At 39.3% G+C, this 16331-nt stretch overlaps 1 long non-coding RNA gene across 1 annotated transcript in view; it reads right to left on the reverse strand.

Annotated features, from left to right (window-relative positions):
* Nucleotides 1-16331, reverse strand: part of LOC144579878 (uncharacterized) — a 318899-nt gene that overhangs the window by 21548 nt on the left and 281020 nt on the right. The window contains exons 4-5 of the long non-coding RNA XR_013528449.1: nt 1878-1981; nt 864-991 (exon numbers count right to left, since the gene is read on the reverse strand). This is a non-coding gene — a long non-coding RNA (uncharacterized LOC144579878). The remainder of the gene's footprint in view (nt 1-863; nt 992-1877; nt 1982-16331) is intronic.

The raw sequence follows: 16331 nt of genomic DNA on the forward strand, positions 1-16331 counted from the left end.
AGCTGTTTGCATTAGAAAATGAAACTAATTCAGGACACTTCTGCAAATTGTAAAATAATGCTCTTGGTAGACATTGTGAAAATGTCTCTAATACCAGGGGTGAATGAAATCAACTATCCTTCTAGAAAATTTAATTAAGTTGCCAATTTAATTCTGTGAATTAGCTATGTTTAACTTAAAAATAAATTAACAATTAAATTCAAATTAACTTTTAGCATGTCTTTATAGTTAACTATGGTTAAACTTTAGTTACTGCTAATGGTATGTACAGGAAAAAAGTCAGACACCTTTGGTGGAACACAGTAAGTCTAGGAACTGGCTTCAAAATTTTCCAACATCAGAAAATCTATTTTATTAAAGTATTCTACATAGCATCACTTTTTGGATTACTTATATAACAGAAACATCTTAAAGAGATAAGGTGTTGTATAACTAGATTATCAGATTATTAGATTGTAATGGGAGATACACCTTGCAAGACTACCTATATTGAATATTTGCTAAGAAAATTTCCTTTCTGTTGGGCAGAATAATTAGCATCTCATGAGTTTTAGAATGAACATGGAACAAATTGATATTTTTTAAAAGAGATGCTTCTATTAAACTGCAATGACTGGATAAATCATTCTTCATGCTAGAGATATCTATAATTAATAATGAATATAGGTTCCTGAGAGTTAACTCCCTGATGCAGCATGTAGGAGCTTCTGAAATGTTTACCAACTTCACTGAATTTAGAAAAAGAAACAAAATACCTCAAATATTTAATTACATTTTTCTCACTTCTCACCTCTTTGGCCATGTTTATCTTCAGAAAGTTATGAGATTCTTGAGCAGAATAAAGCTTTATTTCTTCTAGTTACCTTTATTTATTTATCTTGGAGACTGTGCCATGTGATCCAGAATCATCATGTTGAGCTTGAAGGCAGAGTACTTAGATTCAAATCCTCATTTCATTTCTTGCTAAATGCATGTGCTTCATTTTTCTCATCTGCAAAATAGAACTAAGATAAAGGAGTTTGCGATGAAATGGGGCAACATATGTAAAAATAACTAACACTCCTCTTGGCACATAATGTTCATTCAGTTAAATGTTGGTTGAATCTGAGTTTATACTGATTACTTTGGCAGGATGTGGGATTGCCTGTCATCCTTAAATGAATTTATGAAACTTCTCCTTGATAGATTCCCTATCTAAATGCAACACATTTTCATACATCTTAATTCATTAGACAGTGTTACATATGTATATATCTAAGCTCAATCAAGTGTACATATATCAAATATTGTGTAATTCAACTACATGGGGAAATATTTTTCTGCCTCTGTCTGCAAATTACAGGTATGTCTTCTTCTTTTGGAGCTTATGGTGGTATGCTAGAGATGGTGTATAGTGGTTGATGAGAGCCAATTCTGCATGGGTTGTATCACTTCTCCATTTAGTAATTCCACATGAATAGCTTGACATTGGACATATTGGGAGTATTTACATCATGGAAATCAGCAAATGCCACAAATCAGGTTTCTATTCTGATGAAAATTCTACTATCTTTTACCTCTAACATGGTACTTCAATAATGGCAGGTAAAGAGAATCTAGAATGCCTTGGCTTCCACTATGCCTTGGCTTCCACTCATAGGCATTGTCCAGAACTAATTGAATGGCTGAGCTTAAATGCAAGAGAACAGGTAAATAATGGGGAGCAGAAGGCATGTTTGGTGAGCACCATAGTTTAATCCAGGAAGAGTGGTTAAATGTCAAATTATCCTTAATTTGTAGTCATAGATTCTAACTGGCTTTGAGAAAACTATTCTTTTAATAATGAGTCATAATTATTTGAGTACAATGATATTAACTGAGACTTAATTTATGGCTACCTCTTGGCTGAAGATGGTTGATCATACACTCTGAACTGATGAGATAGATCCTCTGGGATGATGTTTTCCAAAGGACCTGGAAACTTCCTGAGAAGTAATTTACCCTAAGGGGAGAGAGAGAATAAAACCACAAATCAGGCCAAATAAAGAAATCTGCAACTTTGGAAGGAAGAGCTTCTAGAAGAAGAGCAAGGGGTTTGCTCCCCAGATTTGACTGTCATCTAAGAGCTGCCTAAGCTAATATCTATGATTTGCAGGAAGGAGGAAAAATACATGCAGAAACTACAAAAGGCTTTTTTTTTTGTATCAATATCCTGTAAAATATTTGGGCACAAGCTACAGCACTTTGGATTTCTGCTAAAAAAGTATAATGAAGACAGGAGAAGAGAATTTTACCTATTTTGCTACTATACTGAGCAATATTTCTTAAACTTTTATAAAATGAACCCTATCTCCAGAATTATAGAGGTGTAGATATAATTTGATACACATTCAACATACAAATTCAGCCAGTTTATGTAGTCACATTTAACATTTTACTGCTAATATTCTAAGGGAGCCAGCAGTACCAACACAGAGGCAAAGGTACCTGAGAGAGGCAACCATCCTAGTGAAAGTAAATGGTCTCAGGAAAACTACGTCTGCATGGCATGTGGTGCACAGTGGGGGTGAGGGTAATACCGAGTAGAATTAGCCATATCTAATGGAAAATAGCTCTGTTTTGGGAACAGAGAGATACCTTTTCATTTAAAAAAAATGGACAGATAAAGTTATGTGTATTTACCATGTACAGCATGATGTCTTGAAGTATATATACATTTTGTAATGATAAGATGTAGCTAATTAACATACTATTACCTCACACATTTATCATTTCTGTGATGAGAATACTTTATATACATTCTCTAAGCATTTTTCAAGAATACAATGTATCGTTAACTTAGTCACTATGTTGTATAAAAGATGTATTGAACTCATTCCTTCTATCTAACTGAAATTTTATATTCTTTGACCAATTTTCTTTCCAACACTCCCACCCTCCCAACAATTTCCAGCCCCTGATAATTGTCATTGTACTATTTACTTCTAAGAGATCAACTTCTTTAGATTCTACATAGAAGTGAAATCATATGGTATTTGTCTTTCTGTGCCTGGCTTATTTCACTTAACATGATGTCCTCCAGGTTCATTTATGTGGTCGCAAATGACAAGAATTTCTTCACTTATTATGATGGAACAGTATTTCATTGTGTGTATATGCACTGCTATAATCTGTTGACAGACACTCAGATTGCTTTCATATTTGTCTATTGTGAATAATGTGACAATGACCTTGGGAGTGCCTATATCTCTTTATATACTGATTTCATTTCTTTGAATGCCTAACCAGCAATTGGGTTGCTGAGTCATATGTTAGTTCTACTTTAAATATTTTTTGCAAACCTCCATAGTGCTTTCCATAATGGTTGTACTAATTTATGTTCCCACTAACAGTGCAAGGGTTTCCCTTTTTCCTCATCCTCATCAATACTTGTTATCTTTTGGCTTTTTGAGAATAGCCATTCTAACAGGTATAAGGTGATAAGCCATACTTGTAGAACTGCAGAGCCATTTGAAATCTTGATTGTAGGCATTGATTTTTGTAGTGAGATTGTGGAAGAAATAGCAGACCTTACGTGGTGAGTTTTTAATTGTTTCTCAAAGAGTAAAATTTGAACAGGAACTCCATAAGGATCTATGGTGCCAAGTGAATGTGTTAATACCTGTAAAAGGATTATATCAATATCTGGCACATAGTTAATTCTGTATAAATGTTAGTTGCTATCTTATTAACATTGTTATTGTTATATTTTTTAGTGGTACCATCACTTTATTTCTATATACTTTAGAATTTAGTTAAGCATTCTGTTTGTAAAAGAAAAAAAGGCAAAATGAATATGCTTTGGAGTTTTGGGCACTGTGGATGAGCTTTAAAGGACACTAGTAATAATGAAATTAGTGTAGTACAGTGGTACTGAAGTAGTTTTTCTATGTGAAAGTACAAAGTAGAAAAAAGAATATACATTTTACATCTCAGTTCTTTAAATCTAACTTTCCAAATTATCTATGAGAGTCAGCTTTTCTATAAAAAGTTTAAGCTATCATCAACTGAGTTATTAATGTTAAGAGAATTTAGATAATATAGACATTATGCTGCCCTACATGGATGAGGATGGGAGTTAGTACAAGTCATACACTATTAGATGCTGGGCATGGTGGGGGCTTATTTCAATCATCCTGAATAAATGATGCCATTAAAAGCAGTAGGCACATTGTCTTCACATATGTTACTAGTGATGGCAGTAGTGGGGAGGCACAGCCGGTGGTGGCAGAAGGGGCTGTGAAAGTAGCAGTGGCAGTGGTGGGTCCCCTGTGCATCACATCCCTGAGGTGGCCAGCTGTGCCACTCCCATCCTCCTGCAGCTGGTTGGAGCCTTCGCAGTTCTGGCCCCTGGCACCATGTCACCATTATCGCCCACCAATTCTACAGGGAGCGTGGGGGGAGGAGGTACAGCTGGGCCAGGGGCAGGGCGGCACTCCCTGGGGCTGGCAGGAACGAGGGACAAGCGGAAGCTCCCCAGAGCCCCCCACCCTGGGGCCACTGCCATAGGGCCGGGTAGAGCTGCCCACCAGCCAGGAAGTGTGGTCAAAGAGAGGCCCAGGGCACAGAGCTAGGTCTAAGCTTTGAGGGCCTGGGGCAGGAAGTGGGAGTGGTGCCCACTGGGAGACCTGGCCAGTGGTGGGGATCACCACATTCATACCATCAAGGGCACTGGGTTTCCGTGCCTTGGGAGGAAGCTCTGCCCAGGGCACCTGGGACCACGTACCTGGGGTTCACACTGCATCAGGCTGATTGCTGAGTCTGACAGCTAGTCCAGGACTCACCATCCATTCCCAGAGGTGCCCTCACTACTGGCAGGACCATGAACTGAGCCAAGGGGAGCCCTGGGCAACCCCGAGCATGGAGGCCACCGAGGGAGCTTGCGGTGACTTTGCTCCTTCCCCAGAGCCCCCATCCCAGGCTGCGAGGAAGCATAGCCTGGACTTCCAGGGGTCTCTGCACTCTTTACTCTTGGGAGCCTGAAAAGGTTCCCTCTTCCCCCACAGGCTCAGGGATATCTGCTCCCACTACCTGGCCTCTACCTGCTCCCCATGACCACTCCAACCTCTGAACAGGGTTAGGGCTGAGCCCGGGGCTGACATAGCCCAGTGGGGTGTGTGCACACTATGAGCAGTGCTGACACACCAGCCCTCCACCATCTCAGCCCCCTCTGGACTTTGGGCTCCAATAAGCATGGGGTGGGCAGCCAATGAGAGTCATGAGAGCAGCTCTTGCTGACCTGCAGATGCCCCTTCGTGCAAGCAGCCTGAGTGCCATGGAAGATGGCAGGAGACAGACAGGCTCTCGGGTGGATGGGGGCCATCCTTATTGAGTCCTCATTTTCAGACCAGGGAGGGCCTGAAGGCAGGGCTCTGTGCTGGCAGTCACACAGACCAAGTGTAAACATGGTGCCATTTGCACTGCCCATCGCTACCCATGGACCAATCGACAGGCACTTACTCCCTTATGAGACCCATGAAAGTCCCAGGCTCAGCCAGAGCAGAACAGACAACTAATGACAAGCTATAGAGAGGAGCCGCCCTCTCTGCTGATAGCTGAACTTTTGTCGGGACAATCCTCCTAGCAGAGAGGAGCTACCCTTTCTGGTAGGAGCTGAGCACACACCAGGACACCCTTGCTGCAGAAAGGAGTTACCCCCTGCAGGTTTCCTCTGAGCTGTTCTACCACTCAATAAAACTCCTCTTCATCTTGCTTATCCTCCACTTGTCTGTGTACCTCATTCATCCTGGTTGCAGGGAAAGAACTTGGGACCTCCTGCCAGGCTAAGAGCTGAAACACAAACAGAGCTGAAACAAGCCCCTGGATCACAACACTTTGCAGGTTGAAGAGAAGGAGAGAAGAGCCATGGCCCTTTAGGAAGCCCTAGACCTGGGAGCTCCGCCAGCTAGGGTTGTGACTCCCTCTTTGGGTCCCTGCAGTTCCTGGCATCTCCAAGTTACCAGGTTTCACCACATTCCCTGATGCCAGCCAGGGAAGCTGCTTATGGTGCACCTGGTCTAGCCGTAGCCTTGCAGAGAGCCAGCGCCCATGCCAGCACCTGGAGTTGCCTGCCTTATAGCAGCAGCCAGCTTGTCTGACTGCACGGTGGGTGGCCTGACCCCATGCTGGCTCACACACCCCTTGCCGCTCAAAGCCTGATTGGAAGTCTCCCTTGGAGGCTTGGGATCCAGGCAGGTAAGGTGAGCTGAGCACAGCCTGCCAGGCCCAGTGGGCAGGATGAGCCCAGTGGTTCTGAACAAACCTTGAGCAAAGGTACCATCAGCCAGAGGTTTCTGGCCAGAAAGGTGATACCCCCAAAGACTTAACACTAGTACACGTTAAATGTCAAGGAAATTTCAAAAGCAGTTGCGCTTGATGAAGGTATTTTTGTTTGCTTTTTTTTTTTGGACTACATTTCTAATATTAAATCATTAATGGTATATCATAATGCAGTTGAATTTTAGCACACTTTGCATTGTCAAAGGTGGTATGACCATAGAAAAAAAGGAAAGTATGATCAAGGTCTTTTATTTTTTTTGTGGTAAGCATATTACTTCATTTTTGAAAAATAAAATTGACTGCTGGCTGTACTTATCTGCCACAGAATGCCATGGTTTATAAATTTTATAAAAATAAAGCCTGGCAAGAGAAACAAATTGACAGGAAATGAAAATAAAAAATGTAAACTGAGTAGAGACAATAAAATAAAAATTAGTTGAAGGTGAAGTAGAAATTAAAACCAACATAACAGAATTCTGGTAATGCTACTGACACTGAATGTTAATATGCCAGATGTATTAATATTTTATATTTATAAATTCAGAGTAAAAATTAAGTAGAGAGAAGTGATTGCCCTGTATTTTCTTTCCAAAATTATTTTTTGGAATTTTATCAACATTCTCATATATATTAAATTATGAAATAAATGTAAAAATAATGTAAAATTATTTTTTGTTTGCATTTTAATATGATTAGAAATAAAAGTATTCATGCATTGACTTTTATTGAGTAAATTTATAACATATTATTTTGATGTTATTTGATTGTACATCTGAATTCTTAATTCCAGAACAGCTTATTTAGTTGGAATTACTTTACTTGGAAGGGGTAAGGAATAGAGAGATCTCTCATGTATAACCTGTTTTGTTTTTGTTTTTCTGAAAATAACTTAGTCTTTTGTACATAAATAGATGGCTAGATTACAGCAGCTGCTTGAAAACGAGTTTGTGGAGGGAGTCTTCCAGTGTCTGCTGAGTTCAGCTATTCTGGGTAATTGGAGGAAGTCATGGCTTTCTCATCTTGACCCTTTAGAATCAGTGAACCAGCATAAATGCCAATGCACTGTTTCCAGTGGGAAAGGAAGGGATAATGCTGAGACTTCCTTTATGCATGCAAAGAGCAGATAGGAATGCAGGAGGCTAGGGCTGAGCTCACTGACTTCTGGTTTATTACATCTCATAGGGCTGAAAGGAAAGCATTCAGGCTATTCTCTTGAGAAAGCTGGCACAGTTCAGACTGGCACAAACCCATTTAGGGAAACCCTGGTGATTTCCAGAGGGGGGAAATGTAGAGAAAATTAAGAAGTAGGTGAGCTGCCTTTGATGACTGTAGTGTCGTTATTTCAAATGACTTTACTTGCTAATTTGCAGATTTTCTCCTGAGGAGTCCAGAACTCTTGTTTCATCCTTCTCTCTTTTCTTTCCTCCCCCTAAACATCCAACAAATGTGGCTGGTTCTATAGTAGAAAGAAACAAAGCAGCTACATGAAGAGGAGGGGGGCATAATGCTATCCAGAACTTCAGCCTTTCTAAGAAATAGTGATAAAATGTATCTGAAATTATTGCTGAAAATGTGCTGGTTATACTTCTGGATAATTGAGTAGGTTAGGAGTTACAGGCCAAGAGAGCACCCTGTATGAAGGTACAGAGACACATAAGTTGTTGCGGTTGGGTCATATTACAGAGAATGTGTATAAAAGTGCTAAGAAATGAGACTCTGTTCATCTTTCTGCCTCTACTATAGAGGATAGGGTAGGGGTAGACCTAATAGTAAAGTGTTTAGACAGAGAGATCCTGAGGATACGTGATTAACTGTTTGTAAGAGATAGTGCAACAGATTAAAAACAACAGTAATAAAATCTCATGTTAGATCCAAAAGGGCATGGGGCAAGGAGTGAGGGAAAATAACCAGAAGTCCTAGGCCTGGATAACATGCAGGTACAGGCTGAGAAAAGAGGAGCAAGAATAAAGGGAAGGCAGTCAGGATTTCCACACCCCGCTCTGTCCACCTACCATCCTCTTTCCAACATCTGAATGGTCCACTGCTGTTCCTGGTTCCCAGAATATTCTTTCCCCACTCTTCTCTAGTAACTCCTACTCATGATCCCATTTACTACCAATGAGACATGTTCCTTAAAATCCTTTCCAAAATCAGGTTTCATTACTAGAAGGCTGAGATACAGTATCAATAGGTTTTTAGGTTAGGTTAATAGGTAGAATGGACAGGATTAGTGGCTAACTTGATACGAAAAATACAAGGCGGAGCAGGCTACGTAATTTTGGGGTCTACTGCAGGATGGAAACACAGAACACATTGTTAGTAAATTATTAAGTACTCAATGAAGTATGAGGTCCTTCAGCAAATGGAGTCTTATGTGAGGGCATAAGTTACACACCCATGAAGCTGGCCCTAATGAAGGCAGAGGAAGGAGATGAGGGTTATTTTCAGCATGAGTGGTTAGATGGTGGCAGATACACTTAGTGAACAAAAAAGTGATCTGGAAAGAGGAGCAGAGTTAGGAAAACTCTCAAATGTTCATATTCAGGTATATGCGGAATATCGATCAGAAGTGTTCAGTGGTGGGGCTGAATATTTGCCTGTGAAGAATCTGTGTTTATTTCCTGCATTATCCACCTGCTTCATCTCAGGCACACACCCTAGTGTCTAGTAACTTTTATATTTTAGGATGGAACAAAATTTTAAGCCAAAAGAATAATCGAGTTTGCTTAAAAGTAATAGAGAGAAGGCTTTTGTCTCCACCAGATTATAGGGTATGTTGTTCTGAACACTGAGAAGAGAAGAATCTAGCTATCTATTTTAGGACACTAAAAACAGGAATGGATTGCTCGAGCTGTAACCTGGAGACTTGAGACAGATAATAAATCTTCCAGCGGTGCCTTATTTATTGACCATCCCACCTTAGAGAATTTTATTTATTTTTACTTTATACTCCTCATTGTTGACTTCTTAGTAAACCATTTATTTAAGCAAATGTAATGGTGTTTATTTCCGAAATTACATGAAAGCTGATTATGAGTCCTGCAGTTTATACCATTCTAGGCAGCCCAGGTTCCCGTCCTGATTTCTGACATGGGCCTTTGTGAGGAAAAGGTGACTGGTGTTTAGCTATTGTGTGACATCTATTGAAAAATGACACAGATGATGGTGCCGGCGAGTGCTCTCCCATGACTCACAGATGTAGTTGCCTAGTAACTAACCCAAAATAACATTGCTGAGGCACATCAAACCCGAGAGGCAAGGGCTGCTGTGAATCAGGACGAAGGTGCTCCAGTCAGCAGCTAACTTTTCTTCTCATTCATGTTTTCAAATTGGAAATTTTGTGGCCTTTGGTCAGTGATCCATAGAGTGAATAAGAAGTTCTGGGTATATAACATCAAATCGAGTGCCTTTCTCTTTTTTCATCACCTACTGTGGTGTGGGCTTCTTTGAAAGTTTGATCTGATTGTGAAAGATGTGGAGGTCAAGCTCAAACTAAACAGAGTAATAAAACAGCTCAGTCCTCACAGCAGAACAGGAGGTTATAACACTTTCCCCAGGGTTTCAAAACTGTGTGGGTTGCTTTTAAATTTTTTTAAATTACAAAAGTAAAATATGCTCATTACTCAAACATTAAATTGAATTGAAAAGCTTCATTGTTACATATTCTTCCAAAACATACATATTTCGGTGTGCATGTATGTGAATAAGTGTTTTTTTGTTTTTCGAGACAGAGTTTCGCTTTTGTTACCCAGGCTGGAGTGCAATGGTGCGATCTCGGCTCACCGCAACCTCCACCTCCTGGGTTCAGGCAATTCTCCTGCCTCAGTCTCCTGAGTAGCTGGGATTACAGGCACACACCACCATGCCCAGCTAATTTTTTTTTGTATTTTTAGTAGAGACGGGGTTTCACCATGTTGACCAGGATGGTCTCCCTCTCTTGACCTCGTGATCCACCCGCCTCGGCCTCCCAAAGTGCTGGTATTACAGGCTTGAGCCACCGCACCCAGCCCAAGTGTGTTTATACATGCATTCACAGTGTTGAATTCCATAGAGAGGTAAAATAAGATGAACATGTGGAAAAGCTCATTGGATTCACAAGTTAGGTTGTCACTGGTGACTTTTATCTGAATAGCTTTAGTAAGTACATGGAATGAGATCCTGATTTTAATAATGTAATGCGTGAATAGGAAGAAAACAAGTGAGTCTATCAATTGTGGACTGCTTTTTTGAAGATCTTGGTTAAGAAGGACACATAGAGACAAGAATAAGGAAGCCTTCTTTATCTGGAAAGGATTTCACGGTATTTATACATTGTGAGGAACAAGTGAGCAGAGAGTAAAAGGATGGAAATCTAGGCTAACAAGGGGTGAACAGATACAAGTTATATATTGTGGTAAAATGTATGTTTGACTGTGAGTGTTGGAATAGGTTGTATGTTTTTGAAGGTATTTTTTGCCCTTATTAAAAAATTAGGGAATATCATGTCAGCTCTGATGCCAGAACTTTAGAAAATCTGCACAAATTCTGCTTTCTGAAATTCCTTTGCTGTAGTTTTACAGCACTCATTTTCATTAGTAACTGCCTTTATTTAGAGACTCTAAGCAGAGTTTTTACTTCCTATGTCTCTTATAATACTGGGAACTATAAACTATTCAATTCCTCTTTGTAAAAGAGTGTGGAGTGTGTGTGTGTGTGTGTGTGTGTGTGTGTGTGAGGGGCTTCCCTCATTCGCACTGTCTTTTGCACTATCATCTAGGGACAATTCTCTGCATTCTTTCTAAGTCTGTCTGGCTTAAGTTATATGAGTGGTAAGTAAATATAACTAAATTCTAATTGTATTTAGTTCGATGGGGTATAATAATATAATATTAATTATTATAATAGTTAATAACTATCAATATAACATATTTATTGGTAAATGTTCAGCCAATACTTCAGGGTAGAAAATAAGAATTAATTACCTTTAAAATATTGATCAATTTCTGTAATTTATTTATTTTAATTATTATTATTATTGGATAGGGTCCTGCTCTGTTGCCCAGGCTGGATTGTGGTGGCACAATTACAGCTTACTGCATCCTTGATGTCCTGAGTTCGAGTGATTCTCCCATTTCAACTTCCTGAGTAACTAGGACCACAGGTGCATGTCATGATGCTCAGCTGATTTTTGTTTATTTTTTGTAGAGATGAGGTCTCACTATATTGCCCAGGCTAATTTCTGTAATTTAAATGTAACATTAACTAATTCAGGAAATATCTTATGGAGTGCAATAACAGGGTTATGTGATAGTAATGAGATAACCAAAGAATGAAGATGTTTCAATTTCTCAACTGGCTTTTGAGAGTCCAAGTTTTTATTCTACATTTATAGAAATCCTAAGAAAAGAGGAAATCAGGAAATAATTCACATATTTAACAAGTTACAACCAGAGGTCAACACAGCTGAACGTGAATATATTGTTTCTTCAATTTACACTTGTATTTTCTCAATGTTTGTTTTGGAAATCATTGCCAAGCTATATAAAGCTTTAGGATACTCATCTTTATCATGTATCATCATTTTTTAAATTTAGAATTTGGCTCTCATTAATGTCATGTCAGGAATAAGTTTAAATCACAATGACTGCTGAGATAAAGACATTCTGGGCCGGGCACAGTGGCTCACGCCTGTAATCCCAGCACTTTGGGAGGCCGAGGCGGGTGGATCACGAGGTCAAGAGATCAAGACCTTCCTGGTCAACATGGTGAAACCCCGTCTCTACTAAATATACAAAAAATTAGCTGGGCATGGTGGCACCTGCCTGTAGTCCCAGCTACTCAGGAGGCTGAGGCAGGAGAATTGCCTGAACCCAGGAGGCGGAGGTTGCGGTGAGCCGAGATCGCGCCATTGCACTCCAGCCTGGGTAACAAGAGCGAAACTCGGTCTCAAAAAAAAAAAAAAAAAAAAAAAAAGACATGCTGGTAGAAAGTTGTAATTACTGGGATGTCCCACCCAGGTGCCCTTTGGGACCTAGGCACTCATTTTTTTAGCTGTTGGGACTATTGACAGATGATGACTTAAAGCTAAATTATTTTCCAGGAATTGCCTTCGTTGGAAGAAAACTGCTTCACCCAGGCCATAACTCTACCAGGGAAGCCAATATTCCAATGACTGGTCCATGCAGGGGATCTAAACTTGATCTCTCACCTTTATTATGGAAATCTTTGACGGACAAAACTCTCTCCAGGACTGGCCAAGGCTCTATTGCAACGGCATCATAATTCAACCTCTCCTTCTGCTAAGTTCATCCTTCATACATGTTATTTTTTCATGCCTTGTGCCTGGTATGAAAATCTTATAGTCTCAAAATCTGTTTCATATGACCTATGAAAGAGGGCTAAGATTCAGATATATAGAATCAACTTTTCTTTACAGTGTATGTTTGCTATAAAGATAACCCAATTTACAGTGATATTTTTCCTCAAGCAATGGAGCCTGTGAGGATAGCCAGAGTCCACAAGATAATTCATACCATGTAAGACATCTGTACTTTAGGGAGAGAGTGCTATAATGCTTCTACATGATTTTAAATAGAGTAACAGAATATGATTTTAGAAAAATTATCCTTGCAACCAAGGATAGTAGAGATTGCAGAGATATGGAGATACCTGTTCAGGAGCTCTTGTTTTAGTCCAGGTGAGAAGTGGTAAGGGCTGAAAGACAGCTAATGCAGTGGGGGCTGAAAGGAGAAATATGAAGAGCCATCCACAAACTAGAAGCACAAGACTTAGCTCTTGACTGAATGTTACATGTGAGGAAGAAAGAAGAATTGAACGGTAATTAGAAATTTCTAGATCCTTTGGTTGTCTGAGTCAATGGTTATATCCTTCACTGGGTTGTGATAACTGAAGAAGAAATGGACTATGGGAGAAAGATAAATCAGTTTTAGACTAGCTGAATTTCAACAAAAAGTTTTTAGGAAGAAAGGAGTGATGTTGAAAGAGAGGGGAGAGTCTAATTTGACTAGTATATTAGAAACAAGAAGGCTTCTTGATTGTTTTATTTTCATAAAAAATAAATAGCATTATTCAGACTTTCTATAATAAAATACTCTCCTATTATTTTCTCCCTTTATCCTTAATCTCCCTGGTCTCTTCACTTGCTCTCTTTAAACCAGACAACTCAGACAGAAACTTTATTTTAGCATATGTATCATATATTTTCTTAGAACAAAAAATTTCTGGTCTAAGATGGGTCCTCAGAAAAGCAGTAGGAAGACCTGATTATCTGGGTGCTGATATTTATGTTCAATAGTAGCTAATTTTATTCACAAAAAGGAACAGTGGCAGCAGGAAAATTGGGAATACAGAAAAAGACATGTTGAGAGATTGACCACATTGCCTCAGAGAAAACACCATTTAGGTGTGCTTTGAATTTTCGTTGATTTACCAAGAAAAGCACTGAACAAAATTCAGTTACTCTCTTTCTCTCTCTTGTTCTGCATATATGTGTGTGCATACACACAGAGAACTTCACATCTATATAACTTTACTTATATTAATTTGACAAATACGAGCAATGTGTAATTCTTCAATATTTTTCAACTTGGCATAAATTTAGAATGGATTGTGAGAAAAACAGTTTGGAGAAAATACCACAGTTTAAGGAGCTTTACAAAGTAAAAGACTATAGAAGGTAGATTATTAAAGGAAAGACACTTGTGTATCTACCCCAATAGTGCTCTGCTCAGCTTCTGAACTGCAGAGACACTTTCTTCCTCAATTTATAAAAGCAAGTCATAATGCTATCATAACTAATTGATTCAATTACTTTGATCTTTCTAAAAGAATTTACAGCATGTGAATGCATTACATCATACCCTTGGGGTAGGAAGGTATGAAACCAGGAACGTTTTCTTTTTTTTTTTTTAATTTTTTATTGGATTATAGGTTTTGGGGTACATGAGCAGAGCATGCAAGACAGTTGCGTAGGTACACACATGGCAGTGTGCTTTCTTTTCTCCCCTTCACCCACATTTGGCTTTTCTCCCCAGGCTATCCCTCCCCACCTCCCCCTCCCACTGGCCCTCCCCTTTTCCCCCCAATAGACCCCAGTGTTTAGTACTCCCCTTTCTGTGTCCATGTGTTCTCATTTTTCATCACCCACCTATGAGTGAGAATATGCGGTGTTTCATTTTCTGTTCTTGTGTCAGTTTGCTGAGGATGATGTTCTCCAGATTCATCCATGTCCCTACAAATGACACGAACTCATCATTTCTGATTGCTGCATAATATTCCATGGTGTATATGTGCCACATTTTTCCAATCCAGTCTATTATCAATGGGCATTTGGGTTGATTCCAGGTCTTTGCTATTGTAAACAGTGCTGCAATGAACATTCTTGTACATGTGTCCTTATAGTAGAACGATTTATAGTCTTTTGGATATATACCCAGTAATGGGATTGCTGGGTCAAATGGAATTTCTGTTTCTAAGGCCTTGAGGAATCGCCACACTGTCTTCCACAATGGTTGAACTAATTTACACTCCCACCAACAGTGTAAAAGTGTTCCTTTTTCTCCACATCCTCTCCAGCATCTGTTGTCTCCAGATTTTTTAATGACCGCCATTCTAACTGGCGTGAGATGGTATCTCAATGTGGTTTTGATTTGCATCTCTCTGATGATCAGTGACGATGAGCATTTTTTCATATGATTGTTGGCCTCGTATATGTCTTCTTTCGTAAAGTATCTGTTCATATCCTTTGCCCACTTTTGAATGGGCTTGTTTGTTTTTTTCCTGTAAATCTGTTTGAGTTCTTTGTAAATTCTGGATATCAGCCCTTTGTCAGATGGGTAAACTGCAAAAATTTTTTCCCATTCTGTTGGTTGCCGATCCACTCTAGTGACTGTTTCTTTTGCCGTGCAGAAGCTGTGGAGTTTCATTAGGTCCCATTTGTCTATTTTGGCTTTTGTTGCCAATGCTTTTGGTGTTTTGTTCATGAAGTCCTTGCCTACTCCTATGTCCTGGATAGTTTTGCCTAGATTTTCTTCTAGGGTTTTTATGGTGCCAGGTCTTATGTTTAAGTCTTTAATCCATCTGGAGTTAATTTTAGTGTAAGGTGTCAGGAAGGGGTCCAGTTTCTGCTTTCTGGACATGGCTAGCCAGTTTTCCCAACACCATTTGTTAAACATGGAATCCTTTCCCCATTGCTTGTTTTTGTCAGGTTTATCAAAGATTGTATAGTTGTATGTATGTTGTGTTGCCTCCGGTGCCTCTGTTCTGTTCCATTGGTCTATAACTCTGTTTTGGTACCAGTACCATGCTGTTTTGATTACTGTAGCCTTGTAGTATAGTTTGAAATCTGGTAGTGTGATGCCCCCTGCTGTGTTCTTTTTGCTTAGAATTGACTTGGCTATGCGGGCTCTCTTTTGGTTCCATATGAAGTTCATGGTGGTTTTTTCCAGTTCTGTGAAGAAAGTCAATGGTAGCTTGATGGGGATAGCGTTGATTCTGTAAATTACTTTGGGCAGTATAGCCATTTTCACGATATTAATTCTTCCTAACCATGAACATGGAATGTTTCTCCATCTGTTTGTGTCCTCTCTGATTTCGTTGAGCAGTGGTTTGTAGGAACGTTTTCTCTTACCACTTTTCACTAAAAGAACCAACCATATCAATAATCAAATTGGCTTATGCTGAATGAAATGACTGGTACTATTAACACTGTTAATTCATGTAAAAATAACTTCAGTAAAAACAATTACTGTTGTCATAGAAACAGTTCTCATAAAAGAGTCTAGCTTATCTAGAGTCTATATATTTTTATCATCTCTGCTTTAATTATCTGTCATCTGTGATATTTTGACATTTTTTTCTTTTGTTTATGGATGCATGCCATCTGCTCACTGGTGAGTTTGGTTTCATGGGATGATGCCCACCTGCTAATGAATCCTAGGGTTGTATAACATGACACACTCTTACCTGCACCTACTCCTCACTGCCCTTTTTTTTCCCCAAGAATATTTATTTATTCAAAATTAGAAGGAACTGGG

Source organism: Callithrix jacchus, chromosome 17, assembly GCF_049354715.1.
Source record: "Callithrix jacchus isolate 240 chromosome 17, calJac240_pri, whole genome shotgun sequence".
Lineage (NCBI taxonomy): Eukaryota > Metazoa > Chordata > Mammalia > Primates > Cebidae > Callithrix > Callithrix jacchus.